The sequence below is a fragment of the Pinus tabuliformis genome, chromosome 4_2 (genome assembly GCF_031772625.1).
Source record: "Pinus tabuliformis cultivar Carrire ecotype Pingquan chromosome 4_2, CPIR1, whole genome shotgun sequence".
Classification (NCBI taxonomy): domain Eukaryota; kingdom Viridiplantae; phylum Streptophyta; class Pinopsida; order Pinales; family Pinaceae; genus Pinus; species Pinus tabuliformis.
In genome coordinates this window covers 432320703-432345899 of record NC_142304.1, presented here as the reverse complement: position 1 = coordinate 432345899, position 25197 = coordinate 432320703, and positions in this window count along the sequence as shown.

Sequence of the window (25197 nt, the reverse complement as noted above, 5' to 3'; positions counted from 1 at the left end):
CTGCTCTGTTTCCTTCAGTTTCTCATTTAACTTAAGGACCAAGTCCATAAGTTCTTCTTCATTTTTCTTCTCTATTACTTCAGCAGTCTCAGGGTGAATGAGTGGTGGCAACTTCAATTGTTTTCTAAGTGCAGCTATGTCTTCATTCTTTTTCTTAATTAAGCTTTCTATTGCCTTAACATCTTTTGGGTCATGACCCAATTCAATTACTAACTCTTCCAATGATTTTATCATGTTATCTTTTTCCTGTGAGGAGGCTTTCTCCAGCTGCAATTGGGTTGTAGTGTTGCTCAATGAATTTTGCAATCTATGAGCCATCATTGCTTTGCTAGTCAGTGTTGAGTAGACCATCTCACTTGTTTGCTTGTGTAATTCAATCTGATCAATAGGGTGGATGTCTTTAGCCATGACTTCAAAGTCATTTTTGAGATAATCTTCCAAGGATTTTGGCTGTAGCACTGTGGGCTTTAGGAAACTCATTTGCATTTTTCCCTCTTTGATGTCAAAGGCTGACATCAATCTAGTTTGGTTTGAAGGGGCCATCTTTAAGTACTAAGCATAGGCTTGGGCCTTCATTTGCTCATTCTTTGTCTTGATTTCTTTAAAATTCCCCTTTATATCTATAATTTTCTCAAAAAGACCTGAGAGATGAAACTTCTATGCTCTGTTGTCTTTCTAACTCTTGCCTATGTGAACTTGAGGGTGTCCCACCTGTTGGGAATGTTTGTAAACTATCGGCCCCTTCTTTTCTCATTCTTTCGGTAGTTTCTTCTATGAATTCCTCCTCTGAATATGGATTCATCCTTCGCCTCTTAGTAAAGGGTTGATTTGTGGGTATGCTTGGAGGGGTAGCTACTTCCCTGTCTCTTTTTAGATTCTTTTCCTCATTTAGAGGAGTCTGTAGTACTGGAGGGTTTCCCATATTAGTTTCAGCTTGATGTGGTTATGGTGGGTCCAACTCTATAGAGATTTCAGGCTGTTACACTAATTTCTCTTGCTGTTCTGATGTAGATGGTTGTTCTGATGTAGATGGATTTGTTTCCTGAGTTTTCTTCTGTGAAGCCTCGGCTATGGAACACTGGTTTCTTGGGCTGGCCTTTGGGAAGGCTCTGCATGCACCTATACAAAGGAGTCCAAGTCAAGTCTTTTCTCCAAATATTTCATCGCATTCTCAACTTCAACTTTATCACTATCTTGCTCTATCAATGTCCCTTCCCTCCATTCATTCATATCGGAATATTGTTCTATTTCAGGGATGTTGTGATGGATATAAGGTGATAACTTGTGTTTTATCCTTCTATCACAGATGAAACTGTGAGGATCATAGGCCCAAGCAAATATTTTCTTTAAATGCATCCTCCTCTCTATGATTTGTTCTTCTTCTTTCTCTGCTTTTCTGTTTTTGCACACATAAAGGGCCTAAGTGGTCTTTGATTCTTAGCTGGGCTTTCTTCTTTGCTTTCATGAAATGGATTTGATCAGAGTTGATTATTTTCCTGTAGTACTCGAGGGCAAATAATTTCATGGGGACATACTTAGGAAATTTGTAGGGAGTCAGTTCACATCCATGGACTCTGATCTCAGTATGATTCTGGTATAAGTACTAGTCACCCACCCTATACTGCTTTGACCGCTGAAGGATTCTTTCGATATCATCATTGATTCTAGGAGGAGAACTTCCTGTCAGTATGGTAGTTATAGGAAGGACAAACTAATCAATGAAATCTATATATGAATAGGAAGAGGAGGGTGAGAAGTGAAAAATAGAGGTCCGGAAAATGATTGACCTAGGGCTACCTTTTGTAACAAGCTTATGCACAGAGAAAGGGAACTTGTCAAATTGATAATAAAGGAAGAGGTAATATATGACTGTGGAATACTTAAACATTCTCTCATTTTTATCCTCATGAACTGGTCATGGTAAACAAGACTGACTGGTCGGGGGACATTACGGCTCTGAGGTTAGGGTTATAATTGTCTTGACATTGGTGGATAATGTCTAGGAAAATGTGCACAGAAGGGAATATGTACTTTGGGAGATTTGATTGCCAAAGTCCTATGGTATCATAATTGTTTATGTAATCATCTGGGCATCGATAATATACTTTTAGGGGGAAGTTATCATGTTCAAGGTCCTTTATTTGGAAGTCTTTATCTGCTAATGGAAGGTAATCCAAGTCTTTATTGGGAGCATTGACTGGAGGTACACTGAGGGCCACGAGGGTTGCCATCCTGGTTCTTGTGTTTCCAACGAAACTTGGATTTCCAATGAAATTGTTGAAAAGAGAGGTGTCTGGGAGTTTTAAATTAAGCTTAGAAACTAAACGTACTGAAATTTTTTGGTTTTAAATCAATTTAGAGGAATTCCAGTATATAACAAGGTTTCCAGTAGAAAGTCTGGTAAATACCTGTTTCTGGGCAACTCGTAAGGATGTTCACGTTCACAGGATGCACACAGTAGACTAGAGCGGTGTTGAAGGGCAGTGTTCAAGGTGGTTGATAGTTTGGGGACAAATTGGTTGATTTGGACGTATTGCGTGCATGCATGGAACTATTCTGGATAAAGGGCAAAAAATTGATTACCCTTTTTTTTAATGAAAAGTCAATTTTTGGCGGGTTTGGTGACAAGGAAAGGTGACATCAACTTAATGATGTGACGTTTTTTCATTTGTGGGACGTGGTAAGCAGGTTTTATTGCACCGCTTACGGGGGGTTGGGTGTATTGAGGGGGGGCGCGCGATTCAACTAGTCAGTTGACACATGGCATCGACGCTTTTAGTAAAACTACACATATCGCGCGTATAAAGTTTGACCAAAAGGACCGTCTGATATGAGCGATGGCTGTCGGATCTGGGAGAACCGATTTGATGGTGATCGGTGATTGGGAAGTGACAAGTGTTTAATGGAGGGGGCTCGACGTTAATTAGAAACTTTTAATTACATCAGGGGTAATGCGATTGGTCAAAAAGTTATTAATTAATCATGAGGATTAATTAATCCTTTATTTATCATGGTGGGGGTCGGGGTTCCTAATTAGTCATGGGTTGACTAATTAATCCCATTTATTCAAACATTATTAAGGTTATTTTGCAACCGGGGGTGGGATATGTAATTTTTTTTGGGGATTTTTAATAATAATATTGGGAAAGGGTAATTCCTTTTCGGGATTTAGATAATAATACTAGTTTAGAAGTTAATATGATTATGGAATATGAAGTGTGCTAAGTAAAAATGTTTTCGAAATAATTTCATCATACAACATTACTTAGGCTAAAATGAGGGTTTAGAGATAAATGTTTCAACTTCCCTAAGTAAAATAGGATTTTACTTAGGAAAAGTTTTATAAAGGGAATGAGTGACTTTATGAAGGGGTAATTGTTGATGAAGGGGATTTAAGTACTTTAGGAATTTCAAATTATTGGGCTGAGGGTCTACTCCCTCCAAAAGTCAGAGAAATGCTTTGAGCCCATCTAACTTGTTATAGATACCTTTAGCACTTAGGGGAAATTAGTGAATTTTTAGGGAAAAATGAAGTAAGGAAGTTAATTAATTTGACTTTGATTCCTTGATGTGCTATCTCCAATGTGAGTTGTGCTTTGTCCAAGTGATGAAAGAAAAATATTTAAGCATTAAACTTACCCATTCACCACATATTTATTCTGCAAAAATCATCTACTTACCCTACCTACTTTATCCTACAATTTTCACTTCTTTATTAGGGTGCACTTAGACTGGCAAACCCTTTTCACATTTTCTTTTCTTTTACATAGGGATATCTATCTAAATCTACACTTATTACATCCAAGGTCTTAGATTAAACTTTTGAGTTCATTTTACTTACTCTACCTATCTACTTATCTGCCAAGATTAAACAATTTGGTTAGATTTTATTCTCTATCTCTAAGCATGAAATTCAAAACATGGAATAAACAAGATTAAACTATTTGGTTACCATGGATTGTGGCATAAGTAACAAGTTGCACACAATATTTATTATGCATAAAGTAAATAGTAGTGGCATTTAAAATTTCATACTTTCGTGGTCTTTTCTTTTTGTTGGGGTTAATTTTCTTTCATTTTTTGACCTTTTCTTTATTCTTTTTACCCTTTTATTCTTTTTCTAGGGTATACCCTGTTTACATTTTTTAATTTTTTATTCTTTGCAAACATGAAAAAAATTTGCAACAAGCAAAGGTATGAACATATTTCAGAGTCAAACCAAGTCAATCATGTTATATGACACCTATTGGTATAGGTGCATAACATGAGTCTTAGCATCCTTCCCTGAACATTGTTCTGTTTGTGTTCCTGCAGTTTCCATTTCCACTTTCAATTTCCTAGTTCTGGTTGCCTCTTTTAACCAATGTTTCAGTTGCCTGATTACTTGCTTTTGTTTTATGTACTTTCTGAGCATCTTTATAATCCTATCTCTGTAGGAATTTTCTACTATAGGGCCTTCATCTAATGGTGGGTTAGTTTTTTTATCTTCTACTTCCTGTACAGGCTATACTATGTCAGAATTAGGGATGTTCCCAATTGGAACTGCATCTTCTGTTGGAATGTCTCCTTCTAAATCTTTATTATTATGTATTTCATTTTTAGGACATCCAAATGAAATGGTATCTCCTAAACAATTATCATTCTCCAGGTCTTCTCCTTCGTAGGCCTTTTCTGTAGGGGACTTCAAAAAGGGAGTATCACCTGGTTGATTAGCATCTCTTAGGTTTTCAACTTCAGGGTTTCCTTCTACTAGGGGGTTCACTGGACTAGTGCTTACTGTTTGAGTTTCTTTTCTGCTGACTTCTCCTTCATGTACCTCATCTTTGAGGGGTGCTTCCATAGAAGGAATTGAATCCCTTTGTTCCTGCATGGTATTAGTGAATGGCTGGGCCTTCTCATGACCAGAGATGTCAGTAGGGATAGACCTCTTAGGGGTACAATTCTGTGTTTCAATTCTCCATGGTTGTTCTCTACGTTCGGAAAACATTCCCATGATTCCCAATACCTTGGCCACTTCCTCCTCATAGTCTTGCAAAGGAGGGTCTTGCGGACTAGGAGGAGGTGTGCGGGATGGTCCAGATTCCTCTACTTGGATTGGGATGTGTCGCTGGGCTTTCACTCACATAGAGCACTTATGCTTTGTTGGTTCTAAGGGTGCAGAGGGATTCTTTCTCTTTAGTGTTCTCTTTGGGCCTGGGGTTCTTGGCCCTTACTGCTCTATTTCTACATTTTCCGAGGGTGGAGCCAAGGTAGGATTTATGATACTGTCCCATGTTAATTGTTGTTGGGCCAATATATTTGTGATAATTAATTTAATTAACACATGATTGTTGACTACACTATGTGGTTCTTTGGCTGTCCTTACTCGTCGGGCGACATCGTGTAACAAGGAATTCAGATATAATGGTAAATTAACTAAAATTCTTTGTGTTAAAATGGCTAGAAGTTTTAGTTGTTGGGGCTTTACCACATCGTGTCGGTCATCACAGGTAATGTATCTTTGGACAATGACCGCTAATTCTTGCCATGGTTGTTGTAACGCTGAAGGATGAATTCCTTTTCCTACTCATACCAGTCGCTGGCCTAGGTCTTGGAATATTTCAATTTCATTCAATAAAATGATGCATTTATCTTTCCATTTTTCCCCCTCCGCCGGAAGTATAGTGACTTTAGCTAGGACTTCTTCAGAAACCATCATGCTTATACCTTTTACCACTGTGCCACTGTTTTGCAAATTCTATAGAAATTCCAATGTTAACTCCTTGTGAAATCCCTTCAATCTGTTTAAATATTGCAACCAGCCATCATGTTCGAGGATTTCACGAGCTTGATCTGACACCATCAGCACTGGAGGTTCACTCTAGATAGCTCTTCCACCCATGGCTACTACACCTGAGGCTGGTTCACCTGTATGTAATTGTGTTTTACAACAATTAACAGGGAAATGACACTGTTTGGAGAATTATTATCATTTTTAGTTAAGTCATTCATCTTGTTAGCCATACTTAATGTAGGATTGTGAGTTCACATGCCCGCCATAATAGTTTCCCTTCTTCATCCAATTGAAATTTCCTGCTAATTATTACACATTCATGCTCATCATGTAGTTCGTACTCCGGAGGTAACCCGAATGATTGTCACATAGTTATCCATAAATTTGATACATGCCGTGTATACGTAGGCCACCCCCCCATGACGAGAAAAGGGCATCCACGTCCTTTCAGCATGTGAAAAGAAATAAAATACACTAATGCAAAATAAATGCCCGCAACCAATATGAAAAACACAGCACGCAAATTAGTAAAGCATTTAAGAAATATTCGTCATGAGACGTGAATTGGCCAAATCAAATAAAAACAAAAATTTGTAATTCATTATGTCAAATATCTTCATCACAAGCATTATTAATCACATCAGCATAATCGGCGATATATGTTTAATGACTGTCATTTAATGATTTGACATATGGAATATAATGAATATAGATTAAAGTCAGCAAGCTATTCGACTTGTAAAAGTGCTACTCAAATGGAAATTCTCGTTAGAAATAAATCCATAGGTGATAAGAGCTAGATGACATATGGCAATATAAGATGGTACTCCAATACCACAAGCAGAGCCACTGCTGTGAGTAGGCATTCATATCCTTGGCAGGGTTGCTTTCTAAGCCCCCCAAATGAGCTAAAGTCCTTCATACAGTTAATTCTTCTCTTCTTTGTCATAAAGAGACCACTATGCTAGCATGGTGACTTGATAACCATAGTGCTAATCACAAGGGTGTAACAAGGCTGGCTTGTGATGAGACCCCATGTTCTTCCAACATATTTAATTATCAAGAAGGTCATTCCCTTGGTTTGGTAGCCAAATTGGAATGTCACCTATTACATCCTTATGATCATGGTAGGCTGGATCGTGATGAGACCCCCTATCCTCTTTAGACAATGTTTTAAGCATTTTCATATTCTATTTTTCTTTTGGAATTCTTATTGTAAAAAAAGGGAGGCTCATTTTCTCCTTAAGGGTTAGGGACGGTGTAAGAAGTAAAAAGATACTAATGAGAGTGTTATACTCTTATCCCCGTATAATAATAGACAATGAGTTTTATCCATTTGGGAGTATAAACATAAGCCAACAAGGATTAAGAATACTGAATCATTTCATGATGTGTCCAAAAGAAAAGATGTTCAGGCAGTCATTCTAAAGATACATTTTATTAGCTTATGAATAAAGATAACCATCAAAAGGCTTTTAGAAGTCATAATGATCTTATTATTACTGTTTTTCCTTAGAAGAGGCACAAATTCATTCAAATGGTGCTTGTTTGCAATACAAAAGAAGAAGAGAAAATGGCATAATGATCAAAGAAATGAGGAAAGTTCACAATTAATCTTCTTAAAATGGTGCAGTTCAATCGATTCAACAACAATCGTTCAATTGTTTGAATGGAAAAATCAAGATAGAAAATGAAAAGTGTTGTTCAATCGATTGAATGACAATCGTTAAATTGTTTGTACAACGAAATCAATCAAAAAAAAAAGTGTTGTTCAAATAAATTGAATGACAGTCATTCAATTTTTCAAATGACAAAATCAAAATAAAAATGAAATGTGTTGTTTAGTCAATTGAACGATAGTCGCTCAATTGTTTGAATAGTGAAAACAAATGAAAATGAATTGTGTTATTCAATCAATTGAACGAAAATCGTTCAATAGTTCAAACAAAAAAAATAAATGAAAACAAATTGTGTTGTACAATCAATTGAACGACAATCGTTCAATAGTTTGAACAATAAAAACAAAATGAAAAAAATTTTGTTGTTCAATCAATTGAATAACAGTCGTTCAATAATTTGAACAATGAAAACAAAAAGGAAAATGTGTTGTTCAATCAATTGAGCAGCAGATGTTCAAATTTTTGAACAACAAGACACAAAAAGAGGAATATGTGTTGATCAATCAATTGAATGGCATACGTTCAATTGTTTAAACAACGAAAAAAATAACAATTTAATGTCTTCAATCAATTGAACGAGAGACATTCAATTGTTAGAACAACAAAAACAAAAAGGGGAAATGTGCTATTCAATCAATTGAATGGCAGACATTCAAATGTTTGAACAAAAAAAACAAAAAAGAAGAAAATGTGTTGTTCAATAAATTGGACAATAGACATTGAATTGTTTGAACAAAAAAATAAAAGAAGAAAATGTGTTGTTCAATCAATTGAACTGGAGATGTTCAATTGTTTGAACAACAAAAACAAAAAAGAAGAAAATGTGTTGTTCAATCAATTGAACGACGAACGTTCAATTGTTTGAAAATAAAAAACAAAAAATAATAAAATGTGTTATTCAATCAATTGAACAAAAAACATTCAATTGTTTGAACAAAAAAAAAAAAAAAATGTGTTGTTCAATCAATTGAATGACGAACGTTCAATTGTTTGAATAGGAAAAACAAAAAATAAAATTTGTTGTTCAATCAATTGAATGACAGACATTTAATTGTTTGAACAACAACAAAAAAAAAATAAAAAAATGTGTTGTTCAATTAATTTAACAATAGACGTTCAATTGTTTGAACAAAAAAAACAAAAAAAAAGAAGAAAATGCATTGTTCAATCAATTGAACGACAGACGTTCAATTGTTTGAACATCAAAAACAAAAAGGAAAATGTGTTTTTCCATCAATTGAATGACAAGCATTCAATTGTTTAAATAGTAAAAACAAAAAATAAAATGTCTTGTTCAATCAATTGAATGATAAATGTTCAATTGTTTGAACAGCAAAAAAGGAAGAAGAGGAAAATGAACTAAAAAAAAACATCTTTACATGGTAATGCCTACAAATATATGCACATTATTTAAAATTTCTCAAGCAATTTCAATTTTTTGAAGGAAAATATGCTGGGTTCTCATTCCCTATAACTAAAATTTGCATTGAGGGGTCCTCACGTACCTGCTTGTAGAAAGACTCCTTGGTAACTGGTTGATGATAGAGGCGCACTCGATGCCCGTTTATCTTAAAAGAATGGTCGGATCTGTCTATGGTAGTAAAGGTAAGAGTACCATTACTATGCACTTCTTGAATCTCATAAGAGGTGAGCAATCTTGTTTGCAACCTGACCAGGAAGTCCTGGAATCTGGAATTGTACAGAAGAGCCCAATCTCCTTTTTGAAACATTTACTTCTTGATAAGGTTGTCATGTCATTTTCCCCTTTGCTGTTGGATTATTGCAATTCATCGCAAAGCAAGCAATCAAGCCTCATCTAGTTCATTAATCTACTGAGGATGCTTGGTCTGGGCTTCTGTTAAATCCAAAACAACTTCCTGGGTTGTTCTTAGAGTCTTTATTTTGAATTCGATTGGAAAAATTGGTTCTTTACCGAACACAAGATGGTATGCAGGATATCCAGTAGTATTCCTCCAAGTCATACGATAGGCCCACAAGGGCTCTGGCAGTCTAGCAGCCCAATCTCGCCAGTGTGTTCAGAATGTCTTTGTCAGAATCACTTCTATAACCTTATTGGTGCTTTTGACCTGCCTGTTCACCTGCAGGTGATACAAAGAAGTGATCTTGTGCGTAATATGATGGTTTCTGAGAGTGGCAGTAGTATTGTGCCCTATGAATTGCTTTCCCCCATCTATGATCACTTCTCGTGGTAATCCATACTACACAAATAACCAAGAAAGGAATTTAATCATTGCTTCCTCTGTGGCTCTTGGTAAATCTATTGTTTCCACCCATTTTGTCACATAATCCATGGCTACCAGTATCTAGGCCTTCTCATTGGATGGCCGATGGAATGGACCTATGAAGTCTAATGCCCAATTCTCGAAGGGTTCTATGACTAATTGGGACTGTAGAGGCATTTCATCAAATTGGCCAGTTCGGTGCACTCTTTCGCAACTATCACAGGCCTGGGCATATTTTTTAGCATCCTTAAAAATAGTGGGTCAATAATAGCCCATTTGTAATACCTTATGTCCTGTCCTTCGATCTATGAAATGTCCCCCGCAGGTTTCTTCATGGTGAGCCTCAAAATGTCATGGATTTCATCCTCGCAGATACATCTTCGTATGCACATATCAGCCCCTGTATGAAAAAGATATATGCCTATCCAAGAGAACCGGGCACTGCGCTGAATAATCATTTTTGTTTCTCTTGTCCTTAAATGTTTAGGTAGCTTCCCTACTGCTAGATAATTTTCCACATCTGTGTAGCATGGCATCTTAACTACTATGATAAACAGGTGTTCATCTGAAAATTGGTCATATACCACCAGTGGATCATTCTCCTTTGGGATTGGAGATATAAAACCAGCAACTAGTTTTTCCTTCCCCAGATGATCTTTAATGATAATGTCGAACTCTTGCAAAAGCAATAGCCACCGTGTTACTCGACCATTTTTGATTCATTTATTAGCTATACACCGAATGGTAGAGTGATCAGTGTACAAAAACACTTGGTATCCAGTTACATAGTGTCTAAATTTATTTATTGCATATATAACAACTAAGAATTCTTTTTCTGTCACTGTATAATTAAGTTCTATAGAAGTGAGATTTTTGCTAATATAATATATAGCATAAGGTTTCTTGTCCTCCTCCTAGCTGAGGACAACACCTATAGCTACATTTGATGCATCCATGGAGATGTGGAAAGGCAGCTCCCAGTTTGGTCCACGTAATACCAGTGTTGTTGAGACTAGTTTCTTTAAACCTGCAAAAGTTGTGTCACACTTGTCAGACCAACTGAAATCAACATTTCCAGTTAGAGCATATAAGGCTGTAGCTATCTGTGATTTTTTATAATAAACCTACAATAACAACCTTCATATCCCAGGAAGCTACGTACCTTTGTTTGAGTGCAGGGAGTAGGTAGTAAAAGAATTACCTGTATTTTTGTTGGATCTACCTGTATTCCTGCTGTGGAGATATAATGTCCCATGATCACACCCTCGATCATCATCATGTGACACTTGACATTGATTAAACATAACCTAGTAGAAATGCATCGTTCTAATACCTTTTCTAACATTTACAATGCTTGATCAAAGTCATCCCCATATGGAGTAAAGTCATCCATATATACCTCAAGTCCTTCATTTATTAGGTCAGAAATGATGTTGAGTATAGCTCTCTGGAACGTGGTTGGGGCATTACATAAGCCAAATGGAAATACCCTATATGTGAATGTGCCCTAGGGACAGGTGAAGGTTGTTTTATCCTAGTCTTTAGGGGAAATCTGAATTTGATTGTAACCGTTGAAGCCGTCTAGAAAGGAGAAGAATTGCTTCCCTGCCAATGTATCGAGGATCTGATCAATGAATGGGATGGGGATGTGATATTTCTATGTTGCCTTGTTCAGCTCTCAATAGTCTACACAAATATGCCACTTCCCATTTTTCTTAGGGACAACCACCAATGGAGAAACCCATTTATTGTCTGAGATAGGATAAATAAAATTTACATCGAGTAGCTTCTACAATTCCTCTTTCACGATATCGTTGAGGTGTGGGTTGAACCTCCTTTGAGGTTGCCATATGGGTCGAGCATCCTTCTCTATATAAATGTGGTGTGTACATAACTGTGGGTCTATCCCTTTCATATCAGGATAATCCCAGGCAAAAGCCCCTTTGTTTTGTTGTAATACATGAATAAGATTTTGTTGTTTTTCACTATCTAGATTGTCAATGATATTTCGAAATTTTACTGGCTCAATCTCAACAACTTTGATGTTAGGAACAATAGTCATTTGAATATGATGGTCATATGTATCCTTCAGGGGATCTTCCATGGCTTCGTTATCAAGGATTGCGTTCAACATCTGACACTGGACATTACTCACATTAGCTAGTTGATTTATAAAATTGTTGATAATGTCGTCTTCAGTTTGATATTTAAATTCTAGTGCCTCCGCTACTGTGAGTGGTGAATGGATGCTCTCTTCTAAGTACATTGGTGGTTGCTTACATAATTTTTACAATGGGAAAACTTGGCCTAGCAGGAGGATATAACACCAGATTTTTTACAGCATCCCCCTTTGTAATAGTCATGCTGCCTTCTCGGCAGCCAATATATGCATCAGTTGTTGCCAGCCAAGGCCATACCAGAATCAAAGGATGCCCATTCAACCTACCCCTTCAGTTTATAACCAGGAAATCTACTCAATATTCCCATGAGTGAACAGAAATAGTGATGTCTTGTAAAGTCCCTTCTGGTCCTACCACCGATCGGTCAACAAGTTATAATAAAGTTGCGGTCAGTTAGAGGGCTGTAATACAAAGTGCTTGACAAGTATATATTGTCAATATGTTAATGTCAGCTCATAGATCAACTAGTGTATTTGGAAAAGAGCGGCCATATACGTGAACTGTTACTATGGGGTTTCTAGGATCTTCATACTTTATTAGAGTTTCCTCTCCCAACAATAAGTCAAATAAAGTTCCTACTACATGGATAGTGGGTGAGGTTTTTACCTTCCTCACAGGCTTCCTTACACATAATTCTTTGATTGTTTCGGCATAGATGGGGATGTCTTGGATGGCCTGGAGGAGGGGGATCTTAATACACAAAATTTTTAGTTCCCCTACAAGATCAAAATCAGGGTAGGTGATCAGTTTAGGTATCGTTAGCCTTTCAGGGAATGGATGAGAAGTGACTATAAGTTTTTTAGGGTCATCATGCTGATTTACTTCTTCCCCTTGCTTTGGATCAATATTATTTACAGGTGGTGGAATATGTACAGGTGGAGTTACATTTTCAATTGAAGGTTGGTCCCTATTTTCCTCAAGCATGATGATACGTCTTGACCTCAATATGAGTTCATTACATTCTTTCTACTCAATCTCATACTCTGGGTTTCCAATAATCTGTACTAGCTAGACTAATCTGTTATTAGGAGTCGGGTTTGACTAAGTTGGAAACTGGAGCCGCAGAAGAGGTTGAGAATTCTTCTGTAATGTATAAGGAGCTGACAATGCAGGTTGAGACTAAAGGCCTGTCCCCATGGGTCCATTGGATATCCCCAGAGGTCGCTGTCAAGTTATAGACCAGTTTGGATTCTAAGAGGTGGAGGCAGGCCACTGTGATTGATAGGGATTGCCTTGCCAAACATGAATAAAAGGAGAGTTTGGCTAGCCATTTCCTGGAAAAGATTATATTGGCCATGATGTCATAGGGAATGATGGGCTCTGCCAATTTGGGTAGGGCGGTTGGCCTTTCCAGGCTATCCCAAGATTCTATTGTTGATTAAACTATGAGAAAGGAAAGAATTGGGGTGTGTCTTGTGACATACCTGTAGGCTTAGCTTACCATTGTCGATGCCGGTTCATGAGATATACCAGTTCTGTTTCCTCATCTACTTCCTTGAATATTTCTTTCACCTCGGGTAATGATGGACATTTTTCAGTGTCGTGATATTTAGTAAAAATGGTGCATGTCTGAACCATTTCTAATGGGAAGTCTCGTTGGTTGTGCTTCTTTCGACAATGTGGGAAGAAGATGGCAATTTTGTTATGCTAAAGCCTAGTTTTATTTAGCCTATAGGACATCCAGTTGTGTCGTAAGAGTGCCCAGGATGTATGTCTTAAAATCTTCCATGAGATTGCTTATATCCATCTGTGTTATGCCTCCACTATTTCTTTTGCCTCCTTTGGTCATTGGATCTCGACTTCCTTCTCTTGTGTGTGTGCTTCCCCGTGAACATTTGATACAAAAACAAATAATTTCATCATAATCTTCCTGAGAAATATCTCCTTTTCCCATTTAGTTTAGAGTTTCTACCCATTCCTCTTTCATTCCTTTAATTAAGATAGCTATTAGGACTTCTTTTGGTAGGGCAGTGTGTGGAGACCTCTATAAACTATAATTAAATCGTTCTACATATTCTTCTAATGTTTCATTATATTTTGCAGTCATCTTAAAGATCTCAACTTTTAGTTCCCTAGTTTTACAAAAGTCCCGGTATCTTTTGAGGAAGGAGGTTTTCATTTCATCCCAAGATTTGATGCTTCGCCCACCTAGACCCATAAACCATCTTAGAGTTGCCCCTTTTAGAGTGGAAGGGAATAGTTTTAGCTTTTGGGGGTCGGTGGTATAGTCATACCCTCTACAAAGGACATCAAACTCAAATAAGAAAGCATCATGGTCCTCTTTGATCATCCCATGAAAGGTTGGGATGCTCTGCAGGGGAATAGCCTTCAGAGGAGCATTACCCACTTGATCAACTATGGGTACTCTAATGTCGAGGTTTGACCTTGGGTTGGCTGATCTACCATTTGGTCAAAGATGTGCCAATAATATTTGGGGACTTCAAGGGGTGCTTCTGGAGTAACCAGAGAGTTAGCAAACCGAGTTGTCTTTGCGGCACTACCTAGTTCTAGGATCTTAGGATACCTTTGTTCAAACAGCTATGGTTCTGCCTTAGCAGCCCCACTAGTCTCTCATTTTCCTTCCCTTAAGTTACAATATTTTCCGTCTTATAGAGGATCAAAGTGTAGACTTATTGTAGCTTGAAAAATTTGTTCTAATCCTCCCACTTCGCTTTGAATCTCAATTTAAGCTATAGATGATGAGCCTACTATTTGACGGATAATAGTAGAACGTTTTCCAGGTATAACCTGGAATCCTACTGATGCTTGAGACTGTGCTCTTCTTACGATTTCTTCTATAAAGTTCATTCTCCCAAGGTTCACCGATCCTTTGGGTTTTGTGGGTTTTGGTGGAGGATTTTTCTCTTTTTCTATTTTTCAATTTCTAGTCATTCATAGAAACAAATTCCTGTTTAACCTCTAAGATTTTTCTGTAAAGCAGGCACGTAAGAAAGAACTTTACTTTCTAGGTGCGCAGGTTCTTACCTTCCATTTTTAAAACCCAACTCTTCCACAACAATAAAAAAAAAAATCACTTGAAACACTCTCTCGAGCAACGACGTCAAAATGTTGTCTCATTAAGATGTCTTTCTATAGGCAGTCTCAATGCCTAGATTTGTTGTCAACCCGAGGTAAGTATTTTTATCTCAAGAGTGTCAGCACAGTATATGCAGTGAATCTGGAGGTTACCTAATCATGAATCATTGCAATCACTAATGACTAATTCTTCAATTCAATTCACACAATTCTGGAAAGAACTATCTATGGAAGAAATACTCTTAATGCATTTTGCAATTCTATGCAACTTGTTTCGAAATCAATTGAAAGTGAATGCAAATAAGAATCACAATTAGAATTGTTTAAATAAACTTAAGGCTAGCTTATTCAATCAAGAAAATAAACTATAACTTATTGAATAGCACTGTTAATCTATAACAACCCAAATCAACTTGAAATTTCCAATTGAACAACAATCAGTAATTGAACAACAAGCAACAATTGAACGGAAAATAGCGATAAAGGATTCCTAAATAGAAAAGGATATATATTGCAATCTTTAGAAGTTAATCATTCTTATCTCCAAGATGTATGATAACATCAATTCAAATCAACAACTATATGCTATTAACACTAATTCATTCATTCCAATCAAAGTGCTACTTAAGTATGTCATGCGGCTTCACTATGAATCTAGTTGAACAACAATATGAATCAATATCACAAATCTTTATGATAAATGAAATAACCAATGATTGAACATTAAATAAATAGAAAAAAAAAATTATAGCACAAGAGAGCAGTAGAACTTCTCGTGATTGGGCCCAAAGTCACCAAAATCCTATGCTTAATAAAAACTCAGAATATGCAGATGTATCAAACACAACCTTCTTTCATTAATGCAAGTAACAACCTACAAAGTCACTGAGATAAAAAGGTATATGTTTTGAAAAATAATAATTACAGATTATCAGAGTTTGAACTATCTCTAATTGACTTTCGGCGCTATATATAACATAAAAAAGTAACTAGATAAAAGTGAATCCTTAGGATCAGGGGATCCTGAGGATTTCACAATATATAATCTGATCATGTGATAAAATAGAATTATTTGAGCTGATCTCCCACTTCCTTCTCTGTCCAAGGTGCTGTAAGTTTTCCCTTTTATGGCCTCGTGTTGTTCTGTCAATTGAATGACTCTTTCCCAGTCCGCATCTCTGCATACAAAGATAGCAAAAAATCAGTTTCTTGTACGAGATTAGCCCATTCTGTCACCAAATTATTTCATCCATCTTTAGCCATTGTTTTCCTCATTTTAATCTATAAACAGAGACAATCATATAAGGATGAATGGTAATGAAGCATTTTACGAAGAGAAATAATACCTTTTTCCTGTCCCAATAGTTTGGTAGGATGTTAGACGATTCTATAAGACAAACTTTAAAAAGTGCATTCCAGGATAGTTGATATTCATTATTTAAACTGACTTATTCTCATGAAGGTCCTAGTAAAAGGTAAGTCAATGCAATTAGATTTTTTTGGACATAAAATCTTCCTTTAACTAATAGTAAAATGTTATGTAAAGATATTTTATACAAAGAGGGAAGACTGCTCATGCAACCTCAACAAGCACTAGCAAAAACTATGAAATACTTCAGAAGCGGGTTCCACAGTCACCCATCTATGGACAAAGACCCAGATTGGGTGAACATCACACCAATATTGACATATATCCTTCCCTTTATAAAACTGAGGTATTCATTGAAGGGAACAACATGAGGTTGGGCATCAAAACCAAATAAACATCCATCACAAGTTGTTGATAAGGTGTGCAAGGAAGAAACACCCCCAAGGCCATAGTGAATAGAGAACAACTGAAGTGACTTTTTCTCATCATAATAGATGGCTGGCTAGATTAGAACATTTGAGCATAATTTTTAATCTCATGCATGACTTGTTTTTCATTCTGCAGTTTGAGAAATAGTGAGCATGTTTTTTATAATATCCATGAATTATTTGCACCACTTACAGTGTGACATATTTGTGTTTGGATGGTTTTGTTGAGCCTTCAAGACAATTGACATTGTAAAATCTTTCAATTCAGACCCGACCATTGATGTTCTCCTCCTCACAACACATGGTGAGTCAGAACAAATATTTCATTTTTATAATGTGAAAGGTTATTCATATGACAACAATGTTTTGTTACAATCTTCTAAGTGCATTGGATATTATGCAATGTAGTTGGAGGACTTGCTTTAAATCTAACATCAACAGATACAGTAGTTTTTGTGGAGCGTGATTGGAACCCGATGAGAGATCATCAGGTATGTGGTCCTTTGTTTTCAATGTTCAAGTTTTATCCAATGCCTCATGGATCCATTACAAAACATTCATTGCTAGATAGGTGAGAATGGTTGGAATTCATACAAGAAAATATGTTTTATCCCTCAAATTTTTATTCAGCTTTGGATGCAAAGTTTCCCTCTCTGCTTGGATGCAAAATTCATACAAGAAAATATGTTTTATCTCTCAAATTTTTATTCAGCTTTGGATGCAAAGTTTCCCTCTCTACTTGGATGCAAAATTCTTAATTAGAGTCTGTCAATGGGGGAACTCTATGCAAGAATTATTGAAAACTCAAGATGTTGATTTCCTTTTGACTGAATAAAAATTCTCCTTACCTTATTTTTCCGAGTGAAAAGTGAACACCAGAAATTGTTACAAAAGAAATATTTTTGATCTCTTGATTTTTTATTCATCTAGCTTGGGAGGCAAGATTTTCCCTTTTTGATTGGAAAAACTCTTAATTTGGGTCTGTCTATGGTATAAGTTATAACTTATCCAAAAAATATTGAAAAATCAATATGTTTATTGGTTTTGACTGAGTAAAATTACTCTCATACCTTCTTTTAATGAGTGAAAAGTGAACTTTAGCATAGCCTTTGCTTGGATCATGTCTCTTTCTAGACTAAGTGCATCTTCTTTGAGTGATTTCTCCATTGTACAAAACTGATGTTCTTTTTATATTGGATATTATGATTTCTTATAATTGGAAAAATTAGATATTTTACTATCAAAAGATCAAATGGAGGTAGAATTGCCCCTATACCTTTGGTTTTGATAACCTAAACAAAATAAGGCCTAATTCAAATAACCCCATGATGGGCAGTGAAAATCAAAAGAACAACAAGCTCTCCGATTTATAAAATTATTAAATATACTTAATTGGAACTGGGGCATGCTTAGAAGCTTATTGCAAAAGATCAAATGGAGGAAGCATTTCCCCTATACCTTTGGTTTTGATAACTTCAATGAAATAAGGCCTAATTCAAATAAGGCCATGATGGGCAGCGAGCATCAAAAGAACAATAGGCTCTGCAATTTAGAAAATTATTAAATACACTTAATTGGAACTGAGGCAAGCTTAGCAGCTTATTGCAAAATATCATAACATATAAAGTTTGTTATTAATTCATGAATTCTTCTGATAGGGGGAAGCCACAGTTGCCAGGCTTGACTTGGGACATGACTCGTTTTGGTCTGAGAGTCAAACTCAACTCAGGACTTGGTAAAGACTTGTGAATCAACTTGGAAAGGGCTCTGCACTAGAAAGAATAAACTATAGATTTTCAAGAAAATATTTCTTTTTTAGATTATACATGTGATATTACACTGATTTAATGCAAATACATTGAATATAATGAAAAATTAACATATCCAAAGATAACAGTATATCATACAATGTACATGATATAATTGTGATCCAATGATTGTATCTACTATCTATTACCATCATCATCCATCCAGATATAAAATTCAAAATTTTCATCGACCATGGGTGATGCATGAATATCAAATATCAAGATTCAAGATTTAAAGTCAAATATGAGATCATGTGAAAAAATTGAAATACTAGATAAATACTTAAAAACCTGTAGCTTCTAGGAGTCAGTGCCAACAGAAGAACCCTTCTGAAAATTCCAGGACAAATGAGCAAGAATGGGAAAATGAGAAAAATAATGATTTTAGTCAGCTGGTCAAAGTTGACTTGGAGGTTCTTTCTTTAAGTGGATGTGTTCATGATTTACACGATGGGTTTTTCAATTTTTTGGGTAGACTTGGCCTATTTTTTCCTTTTTAGGAGGGTATGTGTCATTCAACCTAGGTCTGAGTCAGACCTGTTGGGTCCAGGTTGGACTAACCTTGTCCTGGATTGACTTGCAAAGACCTGTTAGAGGTGAAAACCATCATAATCACTAGAAATTTACACTGATAAAGTTCCATGTAGACAAAGGTATCAATGATTTTTAAGGTTTCATCATGAGATCTGTCCACTCAAACATGTCTTAAGATAGGTATGTCCTTTATTGTACCATATGAAGTGGTATGTGAAATAGTTTATTCTCAAAATACTTTTCTCCAGTATACAATGATAGTGTGCACAAATGGCTCTCTGAAGAGTCTCCTTAAATGGCTTTATGCTTACTTCTGGTCAATTCTGCTTTAATGGTGCTTTCAAACATCAGTCTTTGATTTATTTAAGAAGTAAAGGTTAGCCTCAAGATACACAACACTTAGATGAGTTGCTACCATTTGTCATACTATTAGATCAACATCTCTCTGCAGTGTAAATCATACTATCTTAATGAGTATCTTTCCATAAATTGTCTTCGAATCAAGACATATGATTGGTGCAGGAAAGGATCATCATCTTGTTGGATAGACAACATCAATAGCTGTATACAAGGATCATACTTCCCTTTGAATATCAAGAATGCAATCATCTACAACCTTCTATTAATCCAAATATTTTATAGCTTCCTCTTAAGGTGATCATCTGGACTTAAGTCACAAGGAAACTGATCCATAGTGAGGAAAGATCTTTTTCACTCAGGTGTTTATAACACTGTAAGATAATCTTCGGCAAAATCACATAACGAATCTTTTGTCGACGCGTTTCGAACCAACCAGTGTGGTTCATCGTCAGGACAAGATCCAGATATAACACTATTCTTCAGAAGATCCAGATATCAAAATTAGGGTCCCTTGCAGATACTTCTTCAAGGCACCTCTGATTTCAAGGTGAGAGTTGCCTCAAAAGAGATTGTTCCATAGTGCCATGAACTTTCTTCATCTTAATTGTTCTTCAACATGGAATCTTCAGGTGTGTTGCATCTCTTATCCAAATTGCTACAAAAATTTTGTTTATAACTAAAGATCCCTATAGATTCTTCATAATAGATAATTCTTCAAAAGATAAGTTATTTGATTGTCTTGTTCACAACTTCGTTTGTGAACAAGACTGCAATACTATCATAATTTTGCAGAAGCTTCTACACCTTGTAAAAAGGTCATGAATGATGTTGAGCTGTATATGATGAGTTGTTATACCTAGAGTAGTGCCACATGTAAGGTATCCAAAAAAAGTATTGCACAAGATAGCTTCAGGTCTTTTAGGAGAACCATTTTTTTTCTTGAGAGATCCAAGATCTGAGTTTACTGAGGTGATTTCAGCAGAATCTCAGTTTTGCTAATAAAATACTATGATCAAAAGATTTCACTTCTTGAAGGTATAGCACGAAAGAGGAAAACACAATGCCCTCCATGGCTCCTTTGCTTTGCTTGATGGGGAGGAAGGAATAGGATTAATGAGCAACGAATGTGCTCAAACAAAAATCTTGGTACAATGAGCCTATGCCACTGTGAAATTATTTCTCTTGTACATATTTATGTCTAGGGACCCAATAATTATCACAATATGTATTACATGTGTCGCTTTTCTTTCGTTGGGGTCAAACGATGCCATAAGATGAAATAGATCTGATACCTTCATAATCTAGGTGACAAAAACATAGTTTTCATAACTTCACAAAAATCACACAAGATTCTATGAATACAACTACTGTTCCAGGAGAGGATTCCGTTCTCTGATTTGATTATGGATGCAGAGGGTTTCACAACTGTGCCATGGTTGAATTTTTAGTATCATCATATAATGTCCAACTCCTCTCCTTTACTTAGTTACATCATTCAATAATTAGTACTGCCATATTAATATTCTTATGTTGATATTGTTTCTATCCTCAAGAAGCTCATCAAGAGATACTCTCCTAGGAGTATAGATGACAGAAAAATGAGACATAGTTAATGTGTGAATATCCTTGTAGAAAAATCTAACTGAGCCATCCATTAAACTGCTGCAACAACGATATAATATACTATGCTTGTGCCATATCAAAGAGTGAGGAGAAAGTGTCATAAAGTTAAGTATCAAACCAAGGGTAATGTGATCTATAAAGAAAATTATACACAAAATTTTTTGTGTCGAGATAATTCCATATATATAATAGTGCCAAGAGTATACTTACATAAAGTGCAGAGATCAACCGAGATTACTGTATATGAATGAATTTGAGATCAATGTATACAATAATGTAGATATTATGTTATCGAGACTGTTCACTAAGGAGACAGATGAACAGAGATTATGTACATACCAAATAGAGCATATTCCGTTATGATGAGGTTATTCAAAAGTATGCTAACATTGTCATTATGATTAGACCATTCTAAAAGAGAGACTCCTCCATCATGTAGAAGTCCACGTAAGATAGATCAAGAGCAGTTCTAAAACATCTGCTTCAACAATGCTTCAACAAGTCTCAATGCTGCTACAGGATATTCTCAATTTTTAATAATGATGTCTTTAAAGTTTAAACCAAAGCTCCAAGGGTTCTTTATGTTTGACGCAATGAAGACTTCTATTTGGCTTCTATAAGGGGAGAAAAGTAAAGATCAATATTGAGCTTCCAAGGTCTGTAAGATGATGCTACTCCTGTGCTTTCAAATTTCAATTCAGTACTGTGCTTCCAAGGTTTCTTCAAGAGTTAAGGTCTGTTGTAATCGCATAGTGACAATGAACCAAGGTTTGAAAGTTTGTAATGATTCACACAATAGTGTAGAGAGATCTGCAAGGTTGCTTCCATGATCCACCTAATGAGACTTGATTTCAAGCAAAGATGTGAATGTCACGGGAACCAGGGTCAAGATAGTGACAACAAGTTCATTCACAACAGAGGTCACAAGTCTGCAATCTAGGTCTAAATGTAATATTCTTCCACAGATCTATAATTGCTACAGGAATATACTTTAAGTAAGAAATACAATAGATCAAAACTGCAATGCACAGGTCCTATAGTAATTCTACAGATCCGAGATCTCCTTCATACTTTATTGTGTTTATTCGCTTTACAATGACTGCAAAAATGATCTTCCAAGCAAGCCAAAGATATCTCTTGATGTCAATCGAAACACACCTTATGAATATTGATACATACCTTGATTCATCAAAACTTTGTTTTGTAAGGTCAGCAGAGCTTACAGCCTGGTTAGGGTTTCAAGAAGTTACTGATCATCCTTCTCAATGAGCTGCTCCCATAGCTAACCTCTTCCAGACATCCAACAATGAACAAGGACTTAAGGCTCCTTGTCAAGGCACACTACAGTTGCTCAGAACCAACAAAATCATGAAACTATTCAAACAAGAGTAATGACCTCTTGATTTTACTGCAGCCTTCTCTCCTTGACAGCAGCTGAGGAAGAAGAATTAAATTAGGCTATTAGGACTCTTCACAAGTGCTTGCAACATACTGTTGTAGTAGCATTTCCTATAGCCCAACTCAGAGTATAAGAACACATGAAAATAAACCCCAGACTCACTTTCAGTCTAGCAGCCTGTTCTGATAAGGAAGCTGCACTTGATCACATAGAAGTAACCCTAAATAAGCCTTCGCTCAAACTTCCCTAGGTCTGTGGCTCCTTTTTACAACAAATCTGCACCCAAGATGATGCTTGTCCTCCTTTCCTCAAGTTTCCTCTAGCTCGACCCTGAAGTAGATGATAAATGAGCCACAAATAAGCCCAAACTTTCTCCATATTGACCTCGGCCTCCTGCTTGAGGATTTTAGCCCAAAACAAATGCCCTAATAATCTTTGTTGGAGATCATTTTCATCAGTTGTTGAATTGAGGCTTCTGTGATCCATAATAGTTGAAAGAATAACCTCGGCATAAATCAAATGTCTGTCTACATGTGATTTACGCCGAAGTTATTCTTTCAATCATTTTCATCTGCAGCTATTTTAGAGAGAATAGCTTTATATGGATGTGTCAAATGAGGTTGAGGGCACCTCAATATATAGTATTTGATGGGGTTGAAGAGACGTGTCTTTTGGACTTATTGAGGTGACTTAGAGATAAGGCTAACCTTGATAATTTTCGCGTGGGAGAATAAATTCAAAATCCCACTTCTAATTGTCCAAATTTGATGATATTTAGATCGATTTTGGTCCTCTCAAAAAGAGGAATTCAATGTTGCAATCATCTTTCTAAAAGGAGCTACACAAAGTGGAATTTTGCGCTAGTTTCCAATTTTAAAAAATTCATAGCTCAAAATCCCAATAATCTCTGGCAATAATTTGAGGTCTTGTTAGGAGGACGGCCCTGACTTGAGTAGTATGAATTGGGGAGGAGGATATTTCGAAGGGCTGAGGGGGTGGGCAGTGGTGGGTGATGCACACTTATGATTAATAAAGTCAACAAGATCACTTTGAGATTGTGAGGAATGTCATTCATACATTCTTGAACAGAACAAGCAATTCTTTGTGAATAAGTATGACAATTGACAAGTTGATCTGCGACAGCATTAGATTGGTGATGCATATTTATTTATTTACATACTTGATGTATCTTGATTTTTCCCCCTTAGAGTCAAGATTTCTTAGTCTTTTGGAGACCATAGATAGGTTAGAGAAGGGACGAAACCCTGGGAAACTAAAGGCAAAGGGAGATAAGAAATCAATTATGGGTGTCTCCAAAATTTTGAAAGAGTTGAAATTTTTTGGGGCTGTTGTAGCAACTACAACAAAAACCCAAGAGAAAACAAGACCCTTGATATTAAGGACACAAAAAAATGTAGAAACCAGTAATAAAATTCATCTCACAGAATCTAAAGTCCAATAACCAAAGTGCGATAACTTGAATAAAAATCTCTTAAGCAAACGTTTTAGAAGACAATTTACAAATAAATTGAAGTTTCTTACTAGATTAATGTACTCACTCCAACTTAAAAATGTCCTCACTCCAACTAAAAGAGTGTGCATCCAATGCTAATTTCATTATCCCACCATTGTAATAACAAACCTCAACATAATGTTCAAAGGACATTCAAAAGTTAAAAGTGAGCATGCAAACAATTGATACACAAGTCATATCGTATCTCACCAATTAAATGCCCTTACCCAAAATTAAGTAAGAGGGTATGACTAATAAACAAAAGGTTAGGTCACATGAAAGTATATGGAAAACAAGAGATATAACAAGTTTCCTTTAGATTGATGGTTATCCACGATGAGGGTTTTTACCAACATAAAGTTATACAGTTATAATTGAATTCATAAGGGATTATTTTATAATTTTATTGTGGTGGTTGCTGCTATAGTTACAATGCCTAAAACGAGATGATTGAGGGAGAGCATGGGATATTGCTTGACTTCTCTCCAATCAGTGTGTCGGTTCCCTATGGCAAGCAGATACTCGAGAGGTGGGATGAACATTTTCGATGGCAGAGAAGGATGCCAAATAGCAGGAAAGGAAAATGCCAGTTATCGAGGTGCTAACTAACCAGAAAAATTGACCGAGCAGTAGAAAAGGGAGAGGAAAGAGGAGTGGGGAAAAAAAGGAAGAAAATCCTAGGTAATGCAAGGAGAGAGTTAGCAGTTGGGGAATCAGTTGTACAAGGGTGGGAACCTGGTCTTGCGGGGACACCATAAGGAGGGATACATCAAAGAATATATATATATATATATATATATATATTGCCACAGGTTAGTGTTGGAAACCTATAGAAAATTTAGAGCAATAAACTCTCTCTGTTATTGTTGTCACTGTTTGTTGTTGTAGGCAAGGCTTTTAGAAATAAGTATCTAACTATTTCCCCTGTTGTTGCATATATTGTGCCATTTGCACATAAACTCTCTCTGTTATTGTTGTCACTGTTTGTTGTTGTAGGCAAGGCTTTTAGAAATAAGTATCTATAGAGCAATAAACTCTCTATGTTATTGTTGTCACTATTTGTTGTTGTAGGCAAGGCTTTTAGAAATAAGTATCTAACTATTTCCCCTGTTGTTGCATATATTGTGCCATTTGCACATCGAATTTCCTTGCCATGGTATTGGATTCGTTACAGTCATGTTGTTTTCATAATGAATTTCCTTGATGGTGTACCGTATCCATTGCTGTTGCATATATGTTACTATTTTTATAG